We start from the raw sequence: 27,072 nt of genomic DNA, 5'->3' as shown, positions 1-27,072 counted from the left end.
CTTCCACAGGGGTTACAGTGAGCAGCTGCACAAGCAGCACCTTCCAGCACTTTCCAGAGCTGCTCCTAAAAGGAAGAGGAGGAGCCTTGTGAAGCTTTCTGCAGTGAATTTTCTGTTCTATTCTGTTCTATGTACACTTTGAAGAGTGGGTTAAATGACAGAGTCCCACTTTTCAAACCCTATTTACTTGACAGGTATTGACTAAAAAATTTTGAATCTTTTCTCCTTGGATACAGCTCTGATTATGCCTTTTGGGTCTCAGATTGGTGGACAGTAACATTCTGGTGACAAGATGATAAATTTGACATTCTTGGAGAACAGTTTACTGTGCAAATTACTGCACTATAACATACTGTGCCAGATGAAATAAATAGACCATACTTCCCATTTTTTGAATCTTGTACAGTTGTTAACACTTATGCAAAGTGGATATTAAATGTCACTTTTTTGACATCCAAATCACTTCATAAAGTCTCTCAAATGTAGAGGCTTCTGCCTCCAATACTGGTGTATTAGGAGTTTTCCTGCACATTTATTCTGTTAAAACATTTTTAACATGCTTCATGCACAAGTTCCTCTCCCTCTTCAGCCTCCCTTTCTCATTGCAACTGCTGACATGCATTTTTCTTCCACTTGTCAAATGCAATTTCAGGACACAGGTTCTTTATCTGTTACACCTTGCAGATGGGGAATTAGAAATTAATAATGATATATCTGTTGGAGCTTTTTTGATTCCTAATTCAGCACAGCTTTTGGCTCATGACCACATGGATGTCCTAAAACATTATGCACTTATAAAATGTTCAGGGGCAAATGCTATGGAATAAATGTTGACTGAATTCTCATCAAGTGATCTCATTGCATTTTAGAAGTAATACAATTTTACCTTCATTTAAAAATACATCTTTATCCAAAACCTGCACATAGAGGGTTTCAATGTTACTGCCCTTAGAGAAATTGTCCCTGATGCTGTTTTTTCCATCCATGATTTATAGCAGCCTATGTCACAGATGTCTTATTCAGGAGACAGATATGCCAGAAGAAAAGTGTCAAACGAGTTGTGAAGCAGTGATGAAATACACCCTCTGAAGATGCATAATCTACATCAAAATAAATAACTTTGTAAATAACAGAATAGCCCCAAACGATGAAGATTTAAAGAAATGAAATGTGTGGCTTGGTGGAAAGGCAGCAGACATGCTTATCAGCAAGAGCAGATACAGGCTACTGGAAACAGAAGTTACCTACTTAATATTTAATTGTTGCAATTTTGCCTTATATTTAGCTTGGTTTTCCAAACCAAAGATTTGGCTAAAGTACCAGGGCAGCTAGCAAAGACGATATGAACTGCTTTCTCTTCTCCCTTTTGTTTCCCTTACACCACAGTGTAGTGTTTTTCTGCACAAACACCTCATCACTGAGGGAATCTTAGGGGGAATCTTCAAATGCACCTGTGCTGGGAGCAGCATGCAGGTGGTTCTCAGAGGCTGGAAATGGTGCTGGTGATGCACTCAGTCCTCTCACATTACCCTTGCTCTGAGAATGCTTCAAATCCAAGTTTGTTCTGAGCATTAAATTGGCCTTGAGATGAAGCAGCTGTCTGAGTTTCCTTGGAAGGAGGCCAGCTGGCTGTTAAGGCAGGCACTGCATATCCTAAGCAATGTTCCTGATCTTGTCCTTTCATCTGGTGTCCCCTGACATACAATGATCTCTTTCTGGGAGCTGTCTTGCAGCTTATGAATGTATTAGAGGTGCTGGTTGAGCAACTTCTCCTCTTTCCCCCAGCTCAATAGTCCTCTGATTTTTAAAGTAATTTGAAAAGCCACCCAATAACATCGATATCAAGCAAAGGCTTTAGCCTAGGATTCTACAGATACCACATTCTCAGAGGACCCACATGATCTAAATACTGCCTTAATACAAAAAAAGGGCAAAAAGCCTGTAGGTAATTAGGACCCAGGTGTACTGGAGGAGCTTTGTGCTCTCCCATCAGCTGGGGGAGCAAGATGAGCATTCCCTGATTGTTCCCACAGCACTCAGTGCCAGGTGCCAGCACCTTGTCCCACCCACTGCACGCCTCAGTCTCACCACAGCTGGGCCATTTCACCTGGATTTCCTTTAAAAATCAAACCCACGAGTTCAAAACAAAATCATGAAGGATAACACTTCCTTTTTTTTGCTGGAGCAAAAGATACAAATGCATGAGTATTCCTTCAGAAATGTTGACCTTTTCTGCTTTTCTTTGGATCCAGAGTAAAATCCCATTTCATATGACTGCCATCCCTAATGAGACAGAACTGCTGTCCCCTTCACAGCTCCCTGCAGCTGACTCAACAAGTCACTGTGTGTGATGGCAGCATTTTGGAAAAAAGGCAGATTGAAACACTGTGATACTTCTCTCATCATAATGGAATCATTCCCGATTAAAAACCACTCTTTTCACAAGTGCAGTAGTTTAGTGTTTATTAAAACCTAGAGATCAATAGGTTTTCTTAATATGTAATGCCTCTGGGTATCATATGCCACCATAAAATAGAAGAATTCCTATAAGCTGTGTGCCTGATACTCAAATGAATATTTTAACCTTTCAGGAGAAAAAAACCCACCCCAGTTCCCCCCACACCAGCTTCCCTCAAGAATCCACTTAATCATATTTTGAAATTTAATAAGGTTTTAGGAGTGATAACAGTGTGCTAGGTTACAGCAATGGAAGGGAATGGATTATTCTAACCTTTAACAAGAGCAAATGTGAAGGGCGATTAATTTGGGAGTTTTTCTGAGGTTGGAAACAACATCTGAGCTCCTTGAAGTCTATTGTTTCACCTTCTGTTGAGGTTGCACAGCCATCTCCTGTTTAACTTCCCCCAGTGAGCAGCCAGGAGTTATGGCACCACCAAACAAGCTGGACCCACACGTGGAAATTAAACTAATACATCTCAGGAAGGAGCTGAGAGCTAAAGCAGAACAGGGGAAGGCTCCTGTGCTGAGTTCTGCCACAGATCAGAGCACATTATCACCATGGCTCTTCTGGGTTTAGACACAGCCCACGAACAGAGGAATCCACTCATCTCCCAGTCCCAGAGGGTGAGACTGCAAGAGCTATTGTGTGACAGCAGAACAAATAATATGTAAATAACTACTTTGAAACCTAGTTCTGATCTGTGTTTTCATTCTCACCAAAGGGCACTTCTCAATAGAGGCTTTGATCCAGCAGGCTTTGGTGGTAACTTTGATAATTCTTAGTAAATTATCCTCTTGTTGGCAGCAGTCTGGAATTGCCTGCACTCCCTTGGTTGAAAGTTTCCATGACTTCAGGCTGTGAGTCACAGAACACCTCTGACCTGAGCTGGGGAGAGGGAGAGGCAGGAGGGAAAGGACTGGGGAGCATCAGGTGTGGAGCAGAGGTTGGTCTGAAGTGTGTTCCTTCCTTCTGCAGCAAAGGAAGGTGCAGATCTAGAGAAAACTTAAATGACTCTTAAACCATGAATTTTCAGAAACTGAATTGGGGGTGCCATTTTTAACAAACACTATGTGCTATTTTCTGATGCATTGTTGACTACAGTCCACAACAGAATTTTTTTTCTTTTAAATAGCACAATTATGCAAGAAGCTCTTGGTATGTATCCTACTGAAGTCACTAGAAATGTATGGCAGACTTAGAAAGCAACAGTGTGAGCCATTGATTATAGACAGACAGAACTGCCACCACCTCTGCCTGCTGAGAGAGCTCCTGCAATAAATGTGTTTGTCTCTCTGTGTTTCAGATATACCTTTTACCTCTGCATCTCATTTGGATCCACCCCATGGTGCCTGGGTTAAAACCCTGTGGCATCAACTTTGAATTACATTCTTTACAAGCCAGAATTGTCAGGTGTTTTAAGAGCAGGAAGAAGATAGAGCAAAATGATATAAAAAGCTTGGAATTTTTTTTTCTGAAAAATTCTAATGCAAAGGGGATGTAGCACACAAAGAAACACTGGGGAGGGAGAAATGCAAGGGATGGACTGTGTTAAATCAGCATGGATAAACTTTCTCACTGAAGCTCACACATGACACTGTAATCAGTCTGCACACATTTTACCAGTAACCAAGGCATCATAGCAACCTGTATATCAGCTATACCCATGTAAGCAAGCCCACAGTTGTTCTTCTTTGTTTTTCATTTTCTTTTTAAAGCTGACTACATTTAAGTGTTTAGGCTCATTGTAGGTTGCATTCAATTATTTTTTTAAATATTTATTTTAAAATTTATTTAACTTTTTGGTGATATTAAAGTGTTCAAATCAAAAACACCACACGTGATGAGTACCGCTGAAATACTGTTTTTCAGTCCAGAAAACCTGCAGTTTGAGAAACATCCCTATAGATCCCTATAGAATATCACAGCAGACTGAAATGGCTTCAGGCCTTTCTTTGTCCTCTGCAAACAGTAACAGTGACCAAAGAGCCACAGGACAGGAGGATGCAAATATGTCAAATATTCATCTTGCCAGGTACCAGCCATTTCTTTAGGGTTTTGCTTGGGTTGACAGGATCCCAAGATCCCATCTGGGAACCATCAGACTTCAGGACTGTGAAATTTGGCTTTTGTAGCTTCAATGACAGAATGACCTAACACATTGCCCATGAAGTGCTCTCTCCCTGGATTTAATATAGATTTGCAAAATGATTCTGCATCGATGGGAGATGAGGTGTGGTGAGCAGGAGAGCACAGAGGCAATGCATGAGGCACTGCTGCTGCTCACTGAGGACAGCTCTGCTGGCTCATTAATTCTTAGCCTGTTGTTAATCTCAGATGCTCACTTGATTTTGTGACCCTGCCAGGTTTCCATTTAACACAGCCCTCTGTAATGTTCCTTTTTCCTGCTGGTTTTCTCTTCCTGGAACACTGCTGCTCTCTAGCTTTCAAAACTCCTCATGCCCTCCACTTTTCTCTTACACACTTTACTGCTTTCCTGTCTAAATTAAGCTGAAAACACATAATTCATGTTCTAGGCAAAGATATCATGTTTGCTCTGCATGTTTTTAAAAGCCAGGAGCAGAAATTACTCACCTCTGAAAGGAAGGTCAGCAAAAGCAATCTATCTCCCAGGAACAAAGGAACAGTGGAAGGACAAATATTTACAGCACATGTGAGACATGAAGTTTCTTGTGGGCAAGGTGCCCTGAAAAGCTGGAAGTGTATATACAGGCAAAAATCATGGATGAAGTCACACATAAATGTCCTATACCCCTCACAGATTCATACAGCACCATCAGTGGACAAGGGAGGGACTGATGAGACTCTTGTGAGCAGTGAATTGTTTTTACCATGTCTCTTCTTTCCTCTTATGTAGGCAGAAAAAGAACAAAGAGAAAAAGAGTTTAACCTGCATGAGAAGATGCTGCCATGTAGAAGAAGCTCTGACAGATGTGGATGGCCCTGGGAAGGAGCCTTAGGCTGTGTGTGGGCAATTCCAGGTGCTGCTGGCATCCCATGCTGTGACAGCCTCAGAGAGCCCAGGATGGCAGGGCCAGGGGTACCTGGTGTGGGGGGGGTTTGTGTCACAGGCAGGCAGGGCAAGGGAAACACCAGCAGCAGCAAAGTCAGTGCTGGTGGAATAGGTGAGGGTTGTAGGAGAAATCTGGCATGGCTAAACACTCTCATCATCTCTAGCATCATCTCCAACAGGTGGTGGTGGGGTTTTTATCTGAAGATAAAGGTACAGCCTCCAGTAAATCACCCTTTTAAGGTAACATCTGCATAAGCAAAGTCTGAAACTTGACCAGCTCCTTACAGGAACATTTCAGCAGGGCTCTGGCTATGCCTTATGACTTTAGCTTTTATATTTTTTATATATTTGTAATCCTGTGATTCTTTAATTTATAATCAAACTCCATATACAGTGTTAGCTACTGTTCTCCCATTTTGGTCAGACACAACAATTCCTCTCTAGGCCTGAGAACCAAGGACACCTCACTGTCTCAGGGCCTTAAGATATTAACAAAAGTGAGTTGGGGGGGAGCAAACCTGGGCTAAATGACTTCATTACCTGAAGCTGTAATTGGAACATTAACCTCCAATATGCAAATAGACCAAATGTATAAAAGTATAATACCCTATGACCTGTCATTGATTTTTGGTTGTAGCCCCTGGGGGGATTTTGTCTGCCTGAAATGTACCTGAAGGCCCTACAATAAATATAAGCACTTTTTATTCCCTTAATTTTGTCTGGTCTCTCTTTTAAGCAATCCCAAAAAGGCATCAGCTATGGCACTGACTGCCCTAGCAAGAGATGCACAGCTCCCCCCTGCAAACCTAAGAAAATTCTGCCATTCACTTCTACCTGCTCAAAGCTATGGTGATGACCTGGAAATCACTGTGATCTAAAGGCATATGATCAATAAACTGCCTTTGATTTCACACTTCTAAAGACAACTTCAGAAGCCTGAACTTCGGAGAGAGGGGCTGTCCTTTGTGCAACCAGATTTGTCAGCAAGGGAGAGCTTTTTGATCTGAGTCTTTTGCAAAGGTTTCTCCTGACCTTTCCTCCCACACACAGGCATCTCTTGGGACACAAATGCAGCCAAGCCTTTGAATTAAATTCATATTCTTAGAGCTTTCTTGTGTGTTCATCCTGTATTTCAATGATTAATCTGAGAGCAAAATTCATCTTTGCTTAAAAACTTCCTGTGAGAAGAAGGGTTTGGTTTTGTATTTGGTATTTGGCTGCTTTTTCCTTTAGACACAAGGAAGAATTTATTTAGGAATATCAAGAGAGGAAACTGTGCTGTGCAGCCCTCAGCTCAGCTGTGTTTGGGGCAGCTGTGGGCAGGACTCCAAGATAAAGGAGGGAGCTCCTGGGGCCTCAGTGGCTGTGTGACCATCCACACCCACCCCTGAGTTTTGTAGCACGAAACTTGCAGTGAAAAGGCTCATGAGACTGGGACCAAGTGCTTACATGGCCAGGGACTCCCTGCTTCAGTCATTCCAGACAGGCAGAGCAGCAGCTGGGTTACTGCTTGGGTTACTCAGCAGGGTTTGGGAACAGAAGGGCTCAGTCTGGGAGGCAGATTTGTTCATGTTTTCAGAGATATGTTTATCACTGACTAGAACTGACTTAAGCAGGAGCACTTTTATTAATTGTTACAGCAAGGGGTAAATGCTACTGGGCAAAGACTACCTTGAGTTACCTGCCAAATGTGAGGAGGGTCTCCCTGTAGGGGCAGACTTGGGATGAATAGAATTGAATAGAAAGAGCTCTCTGCAACTTGAAGCCTTAAGGCGGCCAACAGTGCCCTCTTCGGGATTCTTGCTGAATTCCTTCAGTAAAGCAGGAATTTACAAACTGCTGGCTGTGAAACGTGTGCTTTGCCTTTACTTTACTCCTCTTTGTATGCTAACACACGGGATGTGTGCAACACTAAGCACCAGTGGAAAACAAACCCATTCTGAAATCGTTTTTGTAATTGTTATTTTCAATATTAGATACTGACACGTGTCAGGCAGAGCACTTGGTCTCTAGACCATGGTCCAGCATTGTTATACTTACTTTTAGCCTTTATGAAGACAATTTTCCAGCTGGAAATAAATTACAGAATGAACGCACCAGGTGCCATTTTAGGTGCTAAAATACTCAGGACTTGGGTCCAGGTGCAATGGCATAAACCAGAAATTGTCCAGACTTAGCTGAAAGTCTGAAAATTCCCCTTTGCCCCTGGTGTACAATCACTGACACAAGACCCCTGTGAGCCATGAGTGGCTCCAGCTTCATGCCCACCCTGCCTCTCCTCAGAGAAGCTCCTGCTTCACCATCACCACCTAGAAAAGGATCTCAGGAGCCCTGAAGCACTACTTTAATATACATGACTTGAACTACAGTTCAAATTACCTGGTTTGGCTCTATGTCACTTGAGTCTGTGCTATCCCAATTCTCCTTTACATTGGGAAGTCTCAAGAGAGTTTCCTCAGGTTTTTCTGAGCAACTCTGCAAAATTCCTCTGAGGTTCCCCTTTAGGTTGTGTTAAAACAACTATAAATCTCAAGTTTGCAATTCAGACCATAGTTCTAAAAGTTTTCAAAGCTTAATTAATCACAACAGCAATAGACAGCCTTTTCAGCAGCTGCCCAGCAGCTGTATTGATCCTACATGTGTACTCAGCATCACTGAAACACCAGCAAAATAATTTATGGCCAGTGGCAGAATAGCTGCTACCAACAAATTATAACCAGAAATAAACAGATAATGCAGAGTTATGAAAAATGAAATAAAGTTAGATGGGCATAACTTAAGTCTAGGGAGAAATAATCACAAATTCACACACCTAGTTTCAAATACAAAAGCCCTGGAGCAATAGGAATGGTGTTTTACCCATGACTACAGACAACTGAGGGAGGGCAGAGGCTAATAAAGAGATGAAGGAAAAGCAAGGAAACATCTGAACAGGAAAGGTTGCTTGAGATAAAACAATTAAGGGGCTTGGTTGCTTTTCCTTCAGGTTTTGGAGATCAAGATGAAATGGAAACTCAGGGTTTTTGCTTTGTGTAAAGAGAAATAAGAAAAACACAGAACTACGGCAGCACCAAGGATTACTGATCTTTCTATAATAATGCAGATGGTGAAGGATGCTCAGATGGTCTAGAAGACAAGGAAACATTATGAAACACAGCCAGAGTATTTAATGGGCAAAGAATCAGAAAAAAGTCTTTATTTCCAAGGCTGTGATGCTGTGGCTCAAGCAGGCTGGATGGAGCCCCAGAAATGCAGCTGGCTGTGGCAGAGGAGTCCCTGCCTGTGTGCTGGGGGTGCCAGAGGAGGTGTAAGAAGCACCTGCTGCTCTGCACTGCTGTGTTTGGTCATATTCTGACTTGCCTTTTTTCCAGCATCTCCCTGAATTCCCTGCTTCAGACCAGAGAGTTAATTGCCTTTTTTTCTTCTCCAAGGCTGCCTGTGTAGAGGCACCATGCCTGGAGATGACTGCTCTGGCTCCTGAGGAGCCTGACAAGCAAAAGGTTCCTGTGTGATCTGTGCTGGTAATCCATTCAGACTCTTGTTTCCCAAAGTGTTGTGAAAAAGCACAAATTACTGTACTCACAGAAGAGTTGTTCATTGTCAAAAGCAAATAATGCCCATCTCTAGCAAAAACATCACTCACTAGAAAAGCAAGCGGTGCAGTCAGACTGAATTACAGATTATGGAGAGCTCTTGCAGCTGCCTTTGCTTTAGAAGAATGAATCCAATCTCTCTTCAGCAAGGGAGGAGACATCACCCTGTCCCAGGGTGAGCTTTCAGCTCCACTGAGGCCCAGCCTTTGTATCACTTTATGAAAGCATAAGGAAGAAAAGGTCAGTGGTAAAGAAGTTTTTACAATTACATATGCTTCTGAATTTTCCAGTATTGTGTACATCCTTTCCCTTGTAATCTCCTGGAAATCTATCCAACAGCAAACGCATCCAAGGTAGCCCTGGCATGGACTAGACAGAAGGAAAAAAAATGTATAGCTTAGGCCTAATAAAAAGCATTTCTCTCCCTGTCACAAATGCTTTCATGTGATGCTGCACTTCTTTCTTTTTTTTTCCCTACTATTTTTAATATAAAAGTTATACATAAACACTGCTTTTGCCATGTAAACACAGACCCTATCAACAGAAGCCAGGAAATGAAGTATCTTTTAAAGATCTAGCTATATATATTTTTTGTTTTCATGTTTTGCTTTGGAGTCTTGTAAAGAGCTACAAGACTAAACCATCCATCAAAGTCAGCAGCCAGTGGTGGTCAATGTGTCCAATCTCCTGAGCATCACTGGGAGCAGCTTGCAGGATGAAATGCTGCTGACAGACCTGACACACAGCATTACATCTGCTGATTGCAAAGTTCAACGTGCTGGTGCTCCTGCACTAAGCAGCTCTCACACTGCAAGTAGGAGGGGGAGTTATTTTTAGCCCCAGGTATTCCAGTGAGACATTAAATGCTGATGTTGGAGGGGACAGTGCATGATTAGCTGAAAGGCAGACAGGAGCGTTCTTGCAATGACAGCCATCGTACTGCGTGTCACCTGCAAACGGGAATGTGGCTAAAAATATACAGCAACAGGATAAAAATACACTGTGCAGAAATTACAGAGCTAATGGAACACCCCAAAAACATGGTAAGACACTGGAATCTTTCTACAGCAGCACAGAATTCCTTTAATCAGACAACAAAGTGTCACTCCCTTCAATGGAGTGCTCAGAGGTGGCTTTAACACTCTGTAACAGGGAGGGCAGAGTGGCACTACAGCTCCAGGACTCTTCTTGGGAATCAGCTACTTTTAGATTGACTACACCCAACAGGTTTGCCTGTGGCAATGAGCATGACCAAGACACAGCTTGACAGGACCAAGTGCAGATTCTCAAAGTCCTGTTTGCCCTCAGACTCTGATCCTGCACAGCTGCTGAGGCAGACACACCTCCATCCTGAGGGGCTGGGGCATGTCCAGAAAGGGCAGCAGAGCTGGGGAAGGTCTGGAGCACAAGTCTGGTGTGGAGGGACTGAGGGTGTTTAGCCTGGAAAAAGGAGGCTCGGGGAACTTTCTCACCCTCTAAAACTCCCTGACAGGAGATGTAGCCAGGTGGGCTTGGGCTCCAGGATGAGAGGAAACAGCCTCAAGTTGTGTCAGGGGAGGTTTAGGTTGGATATTGAAAGGGTTGTGAAGCATTGGGAAAGGGTGCTCACGGCAGTGGTTGAGTCACTGTCCTTGGAGAGATGTCAAAGGTGTGTAATTGTGGTGCCTGGGGTCATGGTGTAGTGCTGGCCTTGGAAGTGCTGGGGTAATGCTTGAGCTTAATGACCTTAGAAGGCTTCTCCAACCCCAGGAATTCTGTGATTCTATGATGTGGGGGTTTTGGGAGTACAGCAGTGACTGTAGCACCCCCAGGTAGCAATGTCCAAACCCCTCCATACCAGTCAGTAAGACAATGGTTTTTAATTTACTGGGGATATTTTTTCCCCAATAATCTTAAAAACTGTTTGTTGTAGCAATTCAGAGGAGCTAAGTTTTGTTACATTTTTCTCAGCTACCAAGGACATATTCCGTGCCAGGAGAGTGTGTTTGTGTCCCATGAGGTTTAGCAGGGGAGAGGTGCCTCTGGGCAAATGTCTCAGAATTCAGACACAGCAGTGGTGGGCAGAGCAGTAGATGGCACCAGCATCCTGCCAAACAAAACAGAACAGCAGCAGAAATCCCTCCCGATGGGTTTTTCAGTATGCAAAGAAAAAGTATTGCAAAAGGAATAGTGATCTTAAAAATTGTAATTCCAGTTCAACTGGCAGTAATAAATCTTGATTTACACATGCCTAACCCACAGCCAGTGGCCTGGGAGGCACCTTGTGTCAGAGGGATGGAAGGTAGAGGTTCACAAGGTCCCAAATATAGCAGGGGTTCAGGTGTGCTGCCCACAGCTCTGTCTGTCTGTGCTTTGGTGTTTTGAGCAGGGCAATAATTCCCTCAGTTCTGGAAGGCCTTCATGACAAGCACAGAACAGGGACAGCAGGAGCTTGGGCAGAGATGTATATTTGATGTATATTTGATCATTTGTTAGCACCTGAAGAATTGGCCTGCAGGGGATCTGTCACTGCTTACTTCAGTTCCTTGCTAGACATCACAAGTGCTGGGAATGCTGTGCTTCCCTGCTAAGTGACATTTCCTTCAGCACTCAAGCACCCAGTTCTGCCATCTCCTGAGCTTATTCCACACAAAAAATCATCCCTCAGATCTGACCCTTTCCTGCACCAGAGATAAATGAGAAAGCACAGCCATGCTCTGCTGCTGCTTTGTGCTTCCCTGTCCTTTCCTTGGGCCCATCTGCTCTCTGCCTCTGGCCCACAGTGGCACAGTGAGGTGACTGTCCCCTTGCTGTGCACTCATGGGGCACCCAGGGAGGTTTTCAAGGTGCTCTGCAATTACCAGAAATTATTGTCTTGCATTGAACCAAGTAATGGGCAGGAGAAAACCTGACAAGTCCTGGGAGAGGCAAGGCCATTAACAGTGTCACGGTGGCAGTGATCTTATTAACAAGTGACCTTCCAGAGCAGAGCAGAGCATTCTCTGGAGATGGGAAGCAGCCAGTCCCTGCCCTTTGCTCCTCCAGGAGCTCTCTGAGCAGCAGGGGATGGTGGCCTGGCCAGCAAGGAGCTGCTGTGACCCTCCCCAGGGCTCCCCTCCACCTCTGCTCCAGGGGTGGTGGCAGCCCCAGCCCTGACCCTGGAGCTGGCAGAGAGCAGAGCAGGATGCTGGCATCTGCCTCTGATGCTTTCCAAATATCCAATTCACTCAGTGAGCTTTTCCAGCCCCGAGTGCAGTCCTTTTTCAGGGTAAATGTGAGATGTAATCACTCCTAAGCTGTGCACCTTCTCTATTCTCCTCTAGGCAAGAACTGCTTGCCCCCTCTTTGTGTGCCAGTGAGAGCAGGAATTCCTCAAAGAGGAGATAACCCAGATGTGCTGGTCACATTACAGTTGTTCTAACATTAATGTGACTTGCACATCTGGGTTATCTCCTCTTTATGGGGGAAAAAAGGTAGGGTTAATTAATTATATAGATCTGAAATTGCTCACAAGCAAATAGGTGACCCTTTGATTTCAGTTATTTCATCAGAAATCAAATGAATTGATGAATTTCCATTGAACTAAAGAAATGATTTAAATGTGTTTCAGAAGAACAATTCGCTGTCAGTTTACACAGAATCAGCTGAAACCAGATGCTGCTGCCACCTGGAACAAAGGGCAGAAACAGTGACCTTTACCTAATTATTTAAATTAGTTTGAAGTATGTGAAACTAAGAGATAAGAAATTCCATTATTATCAAAACTGTTCTGCTTCCTTCTATTCATTAAATATTCGACTTCAGCACCAAACACAGTTAATATTCTCCTTCTGAATTTGAGGATTTTTAATAATGCATTAAATTATTCCTTGGGCTTCACTGAGGCATCATAGCATACACAATGGTTTTTTTCAATGCTTATATACACAAAGCAGCTGGTTGGTTACCCAGGAAGTGTCTGACTGACACCCTTTGCATCTTTACAGATTAAAATTTTGCATTTAATGGCCAGCAGTCACACTGTGATCCTAATTGCAGTGGGCAGTGCATCTCTGTCTGGAGCCTCTTCCCTGGGCACAATCAAAATGACTCTTTAAAGTGCTGGGTACATGTTTGGAAAATTAATTCCTTATTGTAAACAATATCTCAACTAAAATGCTCTCTCTTTCCTTTTATAAAGGATCCAGGTATGGTGGGAGGGGTGACTGGGCAGCACAACTGGGCATGTGCCCCTGGGCCACCCTGTTACCCTCTTGTCTGACCTCAATTTCATACAAAAACCTCCCTTCAAGCCATACCAAAAAAATATTGTTTAATAACAAAAAACCCTCTTTGAATGGCCATCACCATACTGCAGTTAAGCAAAGTCCTGTGAGTATGTATAAAGCATTGATAATGATTTTGGGTTCCACAATTATGCCTGAGACTAAAGTTTAAACTGGTTTTGAACCCTGGATAAGTGGGTTCCTGGCAGAATATCCCTGAATCAATTTTTCTGTGTCTCATAGTTTTTGGCACACACTAATACTGCTAGCAAGTGAATCTCTCAATTTTTGGATATAAATGTCACTCCTGTCTCTGGCCTGGAAGGGGCAGTGACAAAACAGTGTGAGATATGCTTTAGTTAATTGCTTCCTCTTGCCAGTAAATATGAAACTGGTGACCCCACAGTGGTTAGTAAAGATCATGAAGGCAAGACAATGTGTTCTGCTTGGCTATTTCTACCCCTTTGCCCTCTTTTCAGGAGAAGTTGGACTACTGTACTCTTTTTTCTCCTTTTTCTGGATTCCACAGTAACAAAATGCCCTCTGCCATGTTCCTGCCTGTCATTCAGGAAATAAAAACTCTGTGGTTTCAGGTCCAGAACAGATAATTTATATTGACTCCAATCCTGCTGGGTGAAGCCAGAATTGATCTGGGGCCTCTCTGAGACTGCACAGTTCCAGCAGCACTGTGCCAAGAGCAGGGAGCCTGGGGCCAGAAGGGTTTCAGGTCAAACTGCAGCAGTTTGGGGACAGCAATTTCTGCAGCACAGATCAACTCTGGGTTTCACTTTGGGGCAGGTCCCTCAGACAGGGATCAGCTGGAAAGGTTCATCTCCTGCCAGAGCTTTCTGGGACAGAGCTGCTGGGGAGATGGGGAGCTGTGTGATAAAGACAATCCCTATTTTTCTGAAGGAGCAGGAATGCCTTGAGATGCAGGCCTGGCATCCAGAAAGGCAGAGGATACTGCCTCTGTGTGCTTACATGGCCTCAGGATCTCACATATGTGTTTAACCTGGAAATCTACAGTTCTGCTGTATTGGTGCAATATTTTATCTGGGAGTGCCACACAGAAATGTTCCCATCTTTGCAGAAGCTCTGGAGCTGGCAGGAAGGGAAAGTAGAGCTGCACCTTCCCTTGGGTTTCTAGAAAAGCAGACAGCAAATCTATTCTTATCCCAGCTGAGCCTGCCCGTACACATCTTCAGAAACTTCCACACTTCATTCCAGCTTTGAGCTCCCCTTTCATTTCATTGCCTTCTCTCATCCTCATGAGACTTCTCAGATTTATGGGATTGTCAAGGATATTTGCTTTTGCTCAGTTATAATTATTGCCTTTCCTGCATTTTTAGTACAGGTGGCTCTACTGTGTGTCAGCCATGCTAAAAAGGGGCAAGTAGGTTGTGGGGATGTCTCATTAAGGTGAATTTTAGGTTTAACAGAGCACCAGGGAAAAATATTAATGTTATAACCTGATATTGTCCCACATTACACTGAAATCTGGGAAAGATGAACACTTCCAAAGGGACAGTCCCCATTAAAGGGAAAACATATAGAAACTTGCATGGATGACACTAAAATTTTAAATGCATTATATTCCACCAGCCTGCCTTTTCTTGGGTGTCAGAAAGTTACAAATAAACTTCTGGAGAGAGATCACAATACTGGTTGCAATAATAATACAACAACAATAATAACAAAATAATTCAAAGTATAAAATTTAAACCAGAAACCTTTCTACTTTTACACATGTAATTTACTTCTTGATGAGAATTTCCTTCTTCTCGAAAGTTCCTAAATCTCATGAAAGCTTTGAATACCAAAATCTTCTCAGATACATCATGTGACATTTCACTTGGTAACTTTTGAGGACAAAGCTTGCTGAGATTGTGAATTAAAGCTGCCCAGGTTTGGAGGAACAGGGTATTTAAGGAACAAGAAGACCAAGAGAAACATGAAAAATAGAGTAATTTGGAGGGTTTTTTTTGTTCTCTTATAGGAAGAATCATACCTAGAGAGTACAACTTGTCTTTAAGTCTATCCTAATTTCTCTGTCATTTATCAAAAAGTCAATCTTGTCTTCTATTAATAAAATTGAAGCTCTGTATTCTTAGAAAGCTCATCTGTAACTTCTGTCATTGTGACGCTTGGACCATTTTTTGTTGTCACTGGCATTAATTAACCATGAATATTTTTCTTTTAATAAGCCCACAAAATCCAAATAGATGTCTTTTCAGTACATGAAATCCTGCCCATAGTTCACTTTTTAATACCTTTTAGCCTTTATGCTTTGCTTTCTTCTCCCTCAAATGAATGATGTGTGACAAAGGCATTGCTATCCCAGAGAGAAGCCTCTGCCAGCTTTGTGCAAATGGACAGCCAAGAAGAGAAGAGACTTTTTAATGCCTCTGCTATGGAATGACTGCAGCAGGAACAACCCTTCTTGGGGTGAGAAAGCCCAGATGAGAGACTGGGAAACAGCAAATACTGAGACAATCATCCATCCCCGTTGGAGGTTATGTGAGGGAGCTCACTGCTCAGGCATGGGCAGCTTTTATTTTCTGCTGGATAGTGCCTTTGATTACCTAAAGAGGGGCTGCAATGATGGAGAAGCTTTATTTAAATGGTGCTAAGAAGAAAAGATCAGTCTGCCTGTGTCAGCCTGACAGAGTGCTGGAGCCCTCCCTGCTCAGCAGTCAGTGGCTCACCTGAGGGAAAGTTCCTGAGCACAGACATTCCCCACACTCTGATTAGCCAGGGCTGTCTCCTTGGCACAGCTGGGACATCCATCACCACTAAAGAAAGGGAGTATCCACTTCTGAGCTTCAGGAAGAAAATGTCAGGTTTTCAAAACCAAGTAATTATCCCCCAGGTCTTCTCTCAGCCCCTCCCCACTGCCTGGGTCTGCCCCCCTGTACAGCCAGGAGCCCAGCTGACCCATGTGCTGGATGTACCTGGACAGAGGGCAGTGAGGTGCAACTGAAAATGTTCCCCATGTGAAGTGTTTCAGTTCTGGCAGTCATGGAAAGTTATTCATACAGCCCAGGTTCAAATTCTGTGGGCTGTGTAAGAGATCTGAGTCTGCAGAGGTGAAGGATTAGTCTGGAGGAACTCACTCTCCAACTGATTTGCAGAGGGGTGGGGTGGCCTATGAGTCCTGCTCTCATTTGTGTTCTGTTTTGGGAAGAGTACTGCAAAGCTGGGAATTCCTGCATTTCACCACCTGGAACTGACCTACAAGAGCTGCCTCTCACTCCATGGCAGCAGGGACCAGCACATTTCTGCTTCTCTGCACACCTGAGCTATTTCTCAAACTCATATCTGGCAGAGAAAACTTCCCAGGGTAAGCTGTCAGAAACAGAGGATAAGAGGGCAAGACCTGAAAGAATTTGATACACTTGCCCTAAGGAGCAAGAGCACTTACTCATGTCAGCCTTACATAAATCCCAGGGCAAAAAGAGCTTACAAACCTGTCTTGCCTTTTAGTAGGTTTGACAGCACTAAGCAGTCAACTCTCAGAGCAGATTTCAGATTCCAAGGGGTGTTTTAATTCCTGAGAAATAAAAGGACATAACCTATAATGAGGAACCAGGGACATGTCCATGTACTTCAGTACTGGAAACTGATGAAGACATCCAGGGCTCTGCTCCTGTGACAGGCTCAGAGGTGTCTGAAGACACACTTATTACTGCTCTGTGTTCATTAGATACTCTTGTGGTTTGAGTAGCATCTGCTTTTGCTGACAGGATACCATGTCCTCATTACCCCATCAGAGACATGGGTTTACATTGCTCATGTGAAAGTAAGCAAGCAGAGAACGAGGAGGCAAAGATGAGAAACCTTGCCAATGCTCATAACACATCCCTGCTCTTTCATCAAATTTCTAGTCTGGAGAACTGCCAGAGTATTGAAAGGAGACAGAGAGACATGCAAGGAGTGAGGAGGAAAAAAGGGAATTGTCACAAAGCTGATTGTATTGGATTTTCACAAGCCTCACTGTCTGCCTCAGCAGATGCACAGGCAGAATATGCACCAGGAGAAACAGCAAATCTGACACCACATTTCATCCCCACCCCAGGAATGGATGTCTGTCTCCTAGAATAAAGCTGCTAAAAAGGCAAGTTCCTTATGAAATCACAGAAGGAAAGGGGTGGAAGTGACCCCTGAAACACTCCAAGGTCAGCTCTCCTGAACCCCTCCTGGGGGAGGCTTAGGGAGACCTGGGTGAAGGGAGGGGGCTGCAGCCCCCAGGCACAGGAGCTTGGCCCTTTGCTTTGAGTACTTTCATAACAGAATCACCCCTGCTGTTATCCAAACTCTTTATTTCCATACCTGGAAATTTCCTGGCTCAGCAGAAGTTCCTATAAGCTAGAACTGACCTGTGGCTATAACTGTTTAAATCCAAAGCACCATGGTGCAAATTAATTCTGACATGTCCACTCTTCAGTCTCTGCTTGCTGCTCCCCTTCCTTCAAATGACCATGAGAAAAATGACTTCTTAGTACACACCGTATCACATCTTGATGGAATATAAAGTCTACTGGTCAGGTAGTACAAATTAAATTAATTTCATTCATGGGTTTTAATTTACTTCCTACAGAGAGATTTTTTTTCATCCCAGCAAGTTAATGCCAAAGTCAATAATGACTGCCACCATAATTTCAACCTTTCAGTTCAGTTTCCTGAGACACATCTGTAAATGGAATCAGTTCTTGCTGTGAAATGCATGTGCTGTTTATTTGATTAGCTCTTGTATAGGCCCTGTCATTCCCTACCACAGAAATAATTGCAGCTGTAACCTGTTAAACCAAAGCTTGACTCTCTAAGTCCCTGTGCTAGAGGCTGCACAGCTTTCTGTTGCTTTCCAAGCCATTCCTGACCTCATCTCCACCCTGGGTTCTGTGCCTGATGCATCAGCCCAGCAGGTCTTTACAGAGCCCTGGACCAAATGCTTGTGTACAGCTGAGGGTATGAGAGAGTCACAGAATTGTTTAGGTTGGAAAAGCCCTCTGAGATGATGGAGCCCAGCTGTTCCCCCAGCACTGCCAAAGCCACCACTAAGGCATGTCCCCAGTGCCACATTCACACATCTGTTGTGTAGATCCCCTCCAGGGATGGTGATTCCAGCACTGCCCCGGGCACTCTGTGCCAATGCTTAATGACCCTTTCAGTGAAGAAATCTTTTGAATTATCTAATCTAAACTTCTCCTGGCACAGCCTGAGGCAATTTCCTCCTGTTCATGTCTTGGGAGAAAAGACCAGTCCCCACCTGGCTTTGAAGGAGTTGTAGACATCAAGAAGGTTCCCCCTGAGCCTCCTCCCCTCCAGCCTGACTGAGCATGGATTTGGGCCAAGGGGGAACCTTGTTGGCATAAATGATGAGCTAGAGAAGATGAAGCATTTTTAAAGGAATTGCTGTTTGCAAATAATGCATAAAGCTAACAAAGACATTGCTGGTGATTTTCCTGCAAATGATATGTACAGCTGCCAGTGAAATAAAACCAAATTTTACTCCTTTTTCAAGCGTTCAACATGTCTTTTCCCACTTGAGACATTCTGGCTAAAGAAGCATAGTACAGATCCTTCAATTTGAATTGTCCTGACTAACATGATGTCTTCTGACATCTCTAGGTCTTGTGGCAAATATAAATTATAGTCAGGGTCTGTACACTTTGTTCTCTGGTACAGTCAAAGACACATTTGCTGGCATGGAAACCTCTTCTCCCTTCCTCTGCATTCTTCACCAGGCAGCACACCACTGCTGTGTACCAATTCACAAAATGTTTCAGCACTGAAAATTGATTCCTGTTCAAATTTCCTAAAAGCTAAGAAAGAATATTGCCAGGTTGTAACGGGCACATTTCAGATTCTTGTCTCTGCTTGCCAGTTGTTTTGCAAGCCTTTAAAGTTTATAAATAGGACAGCAGCAGAGGAAACTGCCCTTTGCTCCAAACCTGGCTGATTTGCTTAAAAAGCATTAAAGGTTAATCAGGGCATGGCTATAAGGATTTTATTTGTGGTTCAGTAACGTTGATTGTTTCTCTGAAAAATGCAACCTGCATTTTCTCATGGCAGGCCTTTTTATTAATAGATCAAAGGAGATAAATGATATAACACTCCCCTTTTCCCCATGCTGTAGAAAAATCTGCCAGGAACCACTGCAGCACATTTGTGTTAGAGGCTAAGCTCCTAGACTCCCTGACCCCCTTTTGACATCAGAATGGTTAATATTGTATTCTTGAATTGCAAACAGGTAACAGTATCAGCATTTCAAGGGGATTGCTACTTCTTTTGCTTTTCTGCATAGGACCAAGTACCCAATGCCCTTAAAACCTCTGCAGTTGTGATTAAAACCTGTGACAAATATCTGTTCTGTGATTTTTATTTTTTTTTTTAAATCTCATAAGGAATACCTATTACAGCCCTTACAATGCTGTGTCTTTGCACGCCTTCACCCTGGTGAACAGTACAGCTGCATCTACAAAGATGACAAAAGAAACATCACCAGTTCCTGCTTTTCTTTTTGGCAGGTCCAACATTCTGCTTCAGGGAGATTCTGAAATAACTTCATGGCACTGCTCATTTTCAGAGCTCAGTGCATAAAAGCACAAATCATAAAACTCAGCTGCATTTAGCTAAAACATTTTCTAGGGCTCTTGAACTTTTCAAGTAATCCAGGCCTGATTTACAGCTTCCTATAAAAGTCAAGCAGCATTTCAAGGTTTCATGTGTCACCAGTGAAATGATCCCATTTTGACTGCAGTTTGCTTCTCTTTTGTCACCTTTGAACCCTGATTATAAAAATACTCATTTGTGTTAACTAGTTGAATGTGATGAGAATCAAATGAAACATTCACCCAAATCTCTCTGCAGCTTTGCTGCTTTCATTTTCAGTGTTCCTTAACTTTCAGCCTTCCTTAACTTATGGTGCTGTACTATGATGCATTCCTGCTGTGACCTCTCCATGCAAGGCAGACACAAAACACCCACTCTGACAGTGAAAACCCTGAGCTTTTCTCATCCTTGCCCCAGGGGCCACATTTCCTCAGCATTTATGCAATTAGCACTGCTGACTCCAGTGGAGCTACTTTCAAATTGCACTGATGTTGTTTCTTATTCTGATTTGTAGATTTACAGGTTAATGATTAAAGGAACAAAAAAACTCATATTGCCATATAGCAGATGGCAATATTAATTGTTATCTCCTCATTTGTTTTTCCCAGATGAATCCCAGACTTTTCACCCCCTTCACAACATATTTAGACTCCTGCAAAACCGAGCAGTGAAGGTTCTAATTTCCCTTCACTTTGGCAGCAGAAGAACACATTAATAGATTAGCTACCAAAATATTTACCTTTTGTCATATAATGGTTTGGTAAAGAGTTGAAGTGACATAGACAAAGCCCTCCTAAAAAGGAGATGGTTTAACAACCTCAGCATGGTGCTCCAGGAGCTGATGGTGCACACTGATAAAAACACCCATCACATTTCTACATTGGGTTTGCTCAGTTTTGGGTTCCAATCACTGCCTCTTACCCTTTTCTCCTCAATTTACCCTTTTCTCCTCAATTAAGAGGTACCAGGAGTTTTTGTTGCAGAAGCAACTTTGTCTGGTGATCACATCCTCTCTCAACTGGCTGTATTAATGGAAAGAGCCTTTGTAGAATTGTCATCCAAAAATCCTTGACCTTGAAACTCTTTCCTGTGACCACTGTTCAATCATCCTATTTACAACGTGGACAGCAGCACTGCCATCCACAGCAGTCAAATATCTACCTTAAAGTAGTTTGCACACTATAAGTCTTATTTAACACTTATATCTCAATGTTTTGTCCCAATGAGGTGAAGCTATGATTTTCCATTGTGCCTTAGTAGTTAGTGTTTGTGAAAACCTGAAAGTACATACAGATATTAGGATTTGCCTTAATTTTTCCATTTTAACTATAAACACACATTTATTTCTATAATATCATTCCCACAAATTTCCCCTCCTATGGACAGTTTATTATCACAAGAAAGTCTAAAACTTTCCTTCTCATGACAAGTTACTGTATCAGAAAATGCATCAGGGTGAGGGTTCTGAAAACCACAAAGCCCAGAGCTCCCAGCACACTGCAGCTGCAAAGGGCATCCCAAGGAGAACACAAAACTGCCACAACATGGCCCCACCCCACCCTTCCTGCCTGTCACCAGCCTCACCCCTTTATACCTTTTATGCTCTCACCTGGGGCTAGGCTTGCACCCAGGTTTAGGGTTCTGAAAACCACAGTGTGCTCCAGGCACATTGGATTAAAATAAGGTAGTGGCAATGGTGTTCTGGGTGGTTAAACAAAGGGCAGGTGAAGTCATTGGAGTGGAAGCATATATTTAAAATTTATTTAAAGCATGATAGCTGTCATGGACTGATAACTGTTCATAGTGACTTTGCTTCCAGAAGTCAGTTCTTGCTGCTCTCTCACAGCACACAACCTGTGCTTTTCTCTGTGTGCTGGTTCCCTAGGCAGCACTCTGGCAGGCCTGGGCTAGAGTTTCTTCCTCCACTTGCAAGTAAAAATCTTTTAATTATTTCCTGGGTCTGCATAAGCTGGAATTGGTATTTTAAAGAATTTGGCATATTCCAAAGCAGAAGATGAGGTGTGCAGTGCTGCAGACTGCTGGATCTCTTGTGCTGTTGTATTTTTAGAACAGGCTACAACGTGTTTGAGGTGAGATCAGGTCAGGGATCACAGATGTGCTCCTAAGTGTTCCTAGACTGGGTTGTTTCAGTAGTTAAGACACATCCAGTTCCATGACAGCTACTCCTTGGAATACAACACAGCCTCATTTTCTAAACTGTGAAGCAAACTGTTACAGCTTGGGCTCCTCCTACCTTTCCAATCACAGCACATATTGTATTAGTTCAGGCGTGATTCACACTCTGAATGTTTATGAGCTCCCTCTGAGTGTGTTTTACTGAAACAAGCTTTGACAGCTGCTAAAGATTTTCAATGGTAAAAATATATTCTTTGTGATTCAGGCTGTCCCCAGGCTGATTAGAACAGCAGAGCAATATGTGTGTCTTGAGATATCCTGGGCAAGAGGTGCTTTCCTCTGAAGAGACAACTCAATCTGCTACAATTTCTTTTAGAGAAATACAGTAATAAACAAACATATTAATTGGTTGGGTAATTCCCACAGGAAACAGGACCAAGAGGTTTTATTTGACTTAGATACTGCTGTGGAAATGCTAAATGAAAGCAAAACTCTGACTCAGACCTGAAGGTTGAGGTTAAAGCTCTCTGAATCCTTGGAGCCCAGAGCAAAGTTTGCTCTTGTTTGGGAAACTGGCCAGGCAGAAGGCTTCTAGCCTAATAGAAGGACTTGTTTTCATGGGCCTATTTTCTTTTGGTCCCTCTGTCAGGAACTTCTGTCTTTGCCACACTGTTTTATGTCTGGCCCCAGGTGGAACTGGCCAGGCCATCTGGAAAGCAGCTTCAGTTTCACATTTCATTTTAATAGTAAAATGTGGAGGGATTGCAATTCACACAATTCTTGTGCCTGAGTTCTGAGTTTGTGAATATCTCTGTATAAAAAAATCCACTCTTACCTACACTCCCTTTCTGGAGAACTTGTGTCCATTTCCCCCTTTTCTCATTTTAAACTAGGAGATCTTTGGGGCAGTGATTTTTCTCACTCTGGTATCATGTGTTCCCAAGTATAACATAGGAACCAAAGCTCTATTTTCTACTGCAAAACTAAAAGGTTTGCCAAAGATAACAGCCTTACAAGGATAACATTTCTTTTCATCCCTTTTTCACCATCTTGAGAAGTTATTATGGCCACCCATTACTCTGCTTTTCCTGTGAGTTTTGCTGGCAGAAGTGTCTTTCCATCATTGCTCTGCCCCAGAGTAATGAGATGTGGATCCAAGCAAGATCATTCTTTTTTAGACAAAGGCTCAGGCCTGAATTTGAAGGAAAATGTGCACAAGTGTAAGCTCAAATATCTGTAAAATCTCCCACAGTCTGGCTGTCAGCACTGTGGAGCATTTTACACATTAATCAGTGTCAGAGGGGATGATGTCCTGGTCTCAGAAGGGTGAATGCAAGTATGAAATTCAGTGATACCCTCTCAACACACTACAGAATATTGTGCAGAATACGGGTAAGAAATTAATTTGGCATAAATTGAAAATTTTATCAACTGGTCTTGTGATTTTGCACTGTGAATGTCCCCCTGAGGCAGTACTGGCCATTTACTTAAGAGTTGGACACAAGGATCCTTGTGGGTCCCTTCCAACTCAGAATATTCTTTGAATTGTGTCCACCCAAACTGGGTAATGAGATCTGCAGGGCCACGAGGTTACAGAATCCCTGCTGGAACAGCAATGCACCTCTTGCTATGCACAAAGCATCCCACAGATCCTTATCTCAGTGGCCAACCCCAATTCCTGGCTTCTGTAAGCTTTCATAGAAAAAGGTTTTTGTTGTCAAAATTATGTTTTTGACTCCGTACATCTGCCTGTTATAAACTATCCCTCTGACAAGAATAAAATTCCTTTAAATCCCCAATGCTGTTGGATTATTGACAGCCTGAACTCCTAATTCACATGTCACTCAAGAAGAACTTTGTCTTAAGATGAACGTCTGTCACTCCTGTGTATTATTTTACATATGAAAATCAGAGCAAAATTTCAAAAATAGCTGTTAAATCACAGATTCATAGATTTCCACTTTTCTCTGTAGTGTTACAATTAATGCTCTTTCTGGACTTGTAAGAGGCTGAGCCCTGCATGTTTCTGTAGAAAGGGACACATCCAGGTGATCAAGGTTTAATTTTTACTACCATGATGCTAAATGAGCTGTTACCCCTGAATGGGGAATAAAAAGTAGAAGAAAAATAAGGAAAAGCAATACAGGCTCCTTTGACTAAATATAGTGTGGGCTCAGTCCATTGAGCTGAAGTGTGCAAACAATTACTACAGACATCCACAAGATGTGACAGCTTCACTCCTGTGCAGTATTAACACCAACAGCTTTATCTTAGCAACACATGAAATTTAGTGTTAATAGCAAATGAGTCACTGAAGTAATGTATTCTAGAACTAAAGAAATTTAAAAATGTAGATTTTCAACAGAGGGGTAAAACAGCCAAAGATGTGTCAGGGAAGCACAGTGATCTTATATTCTGAAATCACTTATGCTAGATGATACATTTTTATTTTCATGCATTTCTCTAAAAATTAGCAAAAGAAAACATGCTTATAAATACATGAGGGTAAAAGGGGCATAAAGTTCAAGCACCAGTTTAGGACTACAAGTCCTACCTCATACTACATCAAATATTTTTTAATAAGCGTTCATGTTGAGGCTGAAAGATCTGTAACTTTGTGTAGCTGCCTGAGTAAAAATCCCACATCATGATATATAGGCCACTAAAGAATGAATAAAGACAGCATAACTAGGCCTGTTCCAGACCAGAAGATCTTGCTACCAGACAACACTATCATTAGCAAGTGGATAATTATTAGCAAATAATTTCTGTTGTTATTGTAAAACTTCCATACCTTCTCAGTGATTTCTCATGGGCATCTCCTCACAGCACAGCCAACAAACTCCAACTCTCTTCTCACCCAGCTCACCCACTCTTTTATAGCCCTCATCCTCATTGGGCACAGCTGTGTTCTGTTAAGGGCAGTTCCTAATCTTTGGTGATCAGTGCAGCTGCAGCTCCTCAGGGGTGAGACTGCCTTCTGCACTATCTCTATTCTTTTACATCCTACCCCCCCACAAATTTCAATAGGGTTAATTGTGTTGTAACATCATCTTAGTTCCAGTCCTAAAGATGAGGTTATGACTATGATCTGCTGAACTCATCAGTCTCTTGTAAAAGCTGAAAAGTCCTCTGTGCTCGTAGAAGGCAACTGTAAATGTTCTCAAATCACTAGGCTGGACTTCTCACACCAACAATTTTCTTATCAGATCTGTTATAAACCTTTTTGGCCCAGGGAGCTGCTGTGAGTTTCTGACCTGCACTAACCCTGCCAGCCTTACCAAACAAGAAAGTGTCCGGGACAGAAAAGCTCACCTTTCCTAATCTTTCCATTATAAGATGCAGAGAGCAGGCTAAATGAGGTGGGGGAAGGAAGTAATGTTTGCTGGCACCTTCTTGTGTAGGTTTGAACCTGCTTTGGTAAGAAATAATTTGTGAAATGATTGGTGTTGGCTGCATAAACAATGCTTGAGCTGCTCTGCTCAGTCTTGCACAAACTGCTCCCCAGTGCTCCTCTAGCTCTGTTGTTCTCCTTCAGAGCTGAGTCACCCTGTTGTTCCCCTGAAGGAAGGTGTTCACTGCTCAGGAAAACAGAGACTGTTGGGGGAATGATGCAGGTCTCTTTGTACTCTGCAAAGTCTGTGCTGTGTCTGGAGACTGCAGGAGCTGCTCTTCCTCAGGGAGGGCTGTAACCACCAGTGCCTTTGCTGCCCTGAAGATGTGGGTGTTATGAAGCAGAGGACTTTGCATTTGCACCCTATTTTGGGGTGTGATGGAGAGTGAGGAAGTATCTTCTGTTCTTTCAGTTCAGTGTATCTTCTTTTCCTTGTGTGAACTTATAGAATATTCTGCACTGACTTATAAGCCTTGTCCTTTCTTGGCTTTCTCCTGCTGGAAATGTCCTTAGTCATAAAAGAGAAAAGCTTCTCTGAAATACATTAAACTATTCAAACCTTATAACATGTTTTCATCCCTCTAGCAGGAGATTTTTAGGACTGAATTTACAAAGCTTCACTGCATGTACAACTGTAGACTCTTGCTGGTAGCAGGAATGAATTGAATTGTCTTTCCTTGGTAAAGTGAGAGAAAAACAGGACACCTAAAGGCTCAGCCCAGACTGAGTATGCTGTGCTGACACACTCACTGATTTAATGAAAACAAGAATTATTTCTGTCTATATAACAAAAACTGATCAATGTCAAGGAAGATTCTTCACTTCTCAGTGGTAATGTCTCCACTGAGAGGTCTGTGTGCTTTGCTGGCTAGTCCCTGGGTGATTCAAGCCTTGAGACAAGCACCCCCTGGTGAAAATCCCATGTCTTTCAGAGCCAGCACTCAGTGCAGCCCATTGTCACAACTTCCCTGCCAGCACAGGAGGGGTCCCATGTGCTTCCCACACAAGCAGGATGCCCACAAGGATGAGGGCACACAGCAAACAACACCACTGGGAATTTGTCCAATGAGTCCTTCTGGTCTTCTGCTGGCCTAAAAAGTCATGGTGCCAAAAGAGTGGTACAGTCAGGAGAATTGTCCTGGGTGGAAGAACATGTTGTTCAATAGAAATGTTCCTGCAGGGCAAAGCAGAGGGAAGAAATGAGCCCAGCATGTACAAAGGATTGGAAGGAACTCCCCATTAAACAACAGTGCAGTAGGGGAAGGGAGAGCAATTCCTTTCTGCCCAGGTACATAAGAATGAGTGCATGCTACCTTGAGCAGCTCAAAAGCAAATAAACACCCCACCCCAACTGAAAAAAAAAAAACAAAAAACAAAAAAACACCCCCCCCAAACCAAAAACCCAACAACTATTCACAGTGCTCAGGAGCTCACACTCCTCTGGCAGACCACAGGTTGGTTTCATCCCTTGTCATCCAGCCTGCTCTCCTGGAAGGCCCACATGTATCCTGTGTATTCTCATTAAATAAGATGTAATTTTTGCTGAGTTTCTTCTTTATGCCCTAGTTTCCACTTAAGAGTACCAGCCATTCAGAAGGAAA

The sequence above is a fragment of the Agelaius tricolor genome, unplaced genomic scaffold (genome assembly GCF_023055355.1).
Source record: "Agelaius tricolor isolate 1412-34295 unplaced genomic scaffold, bAgeTri1.0.p SCAF_18, whole genome shotgun sequence".
NCBI lineage: Eukaryota > Metazoa > Chordata > Aves > Passeriformes > Icteridae > Agelaius > Agelaius tricolor.
Note: the sequence above shows the minus strand (reverse complement) of the source record.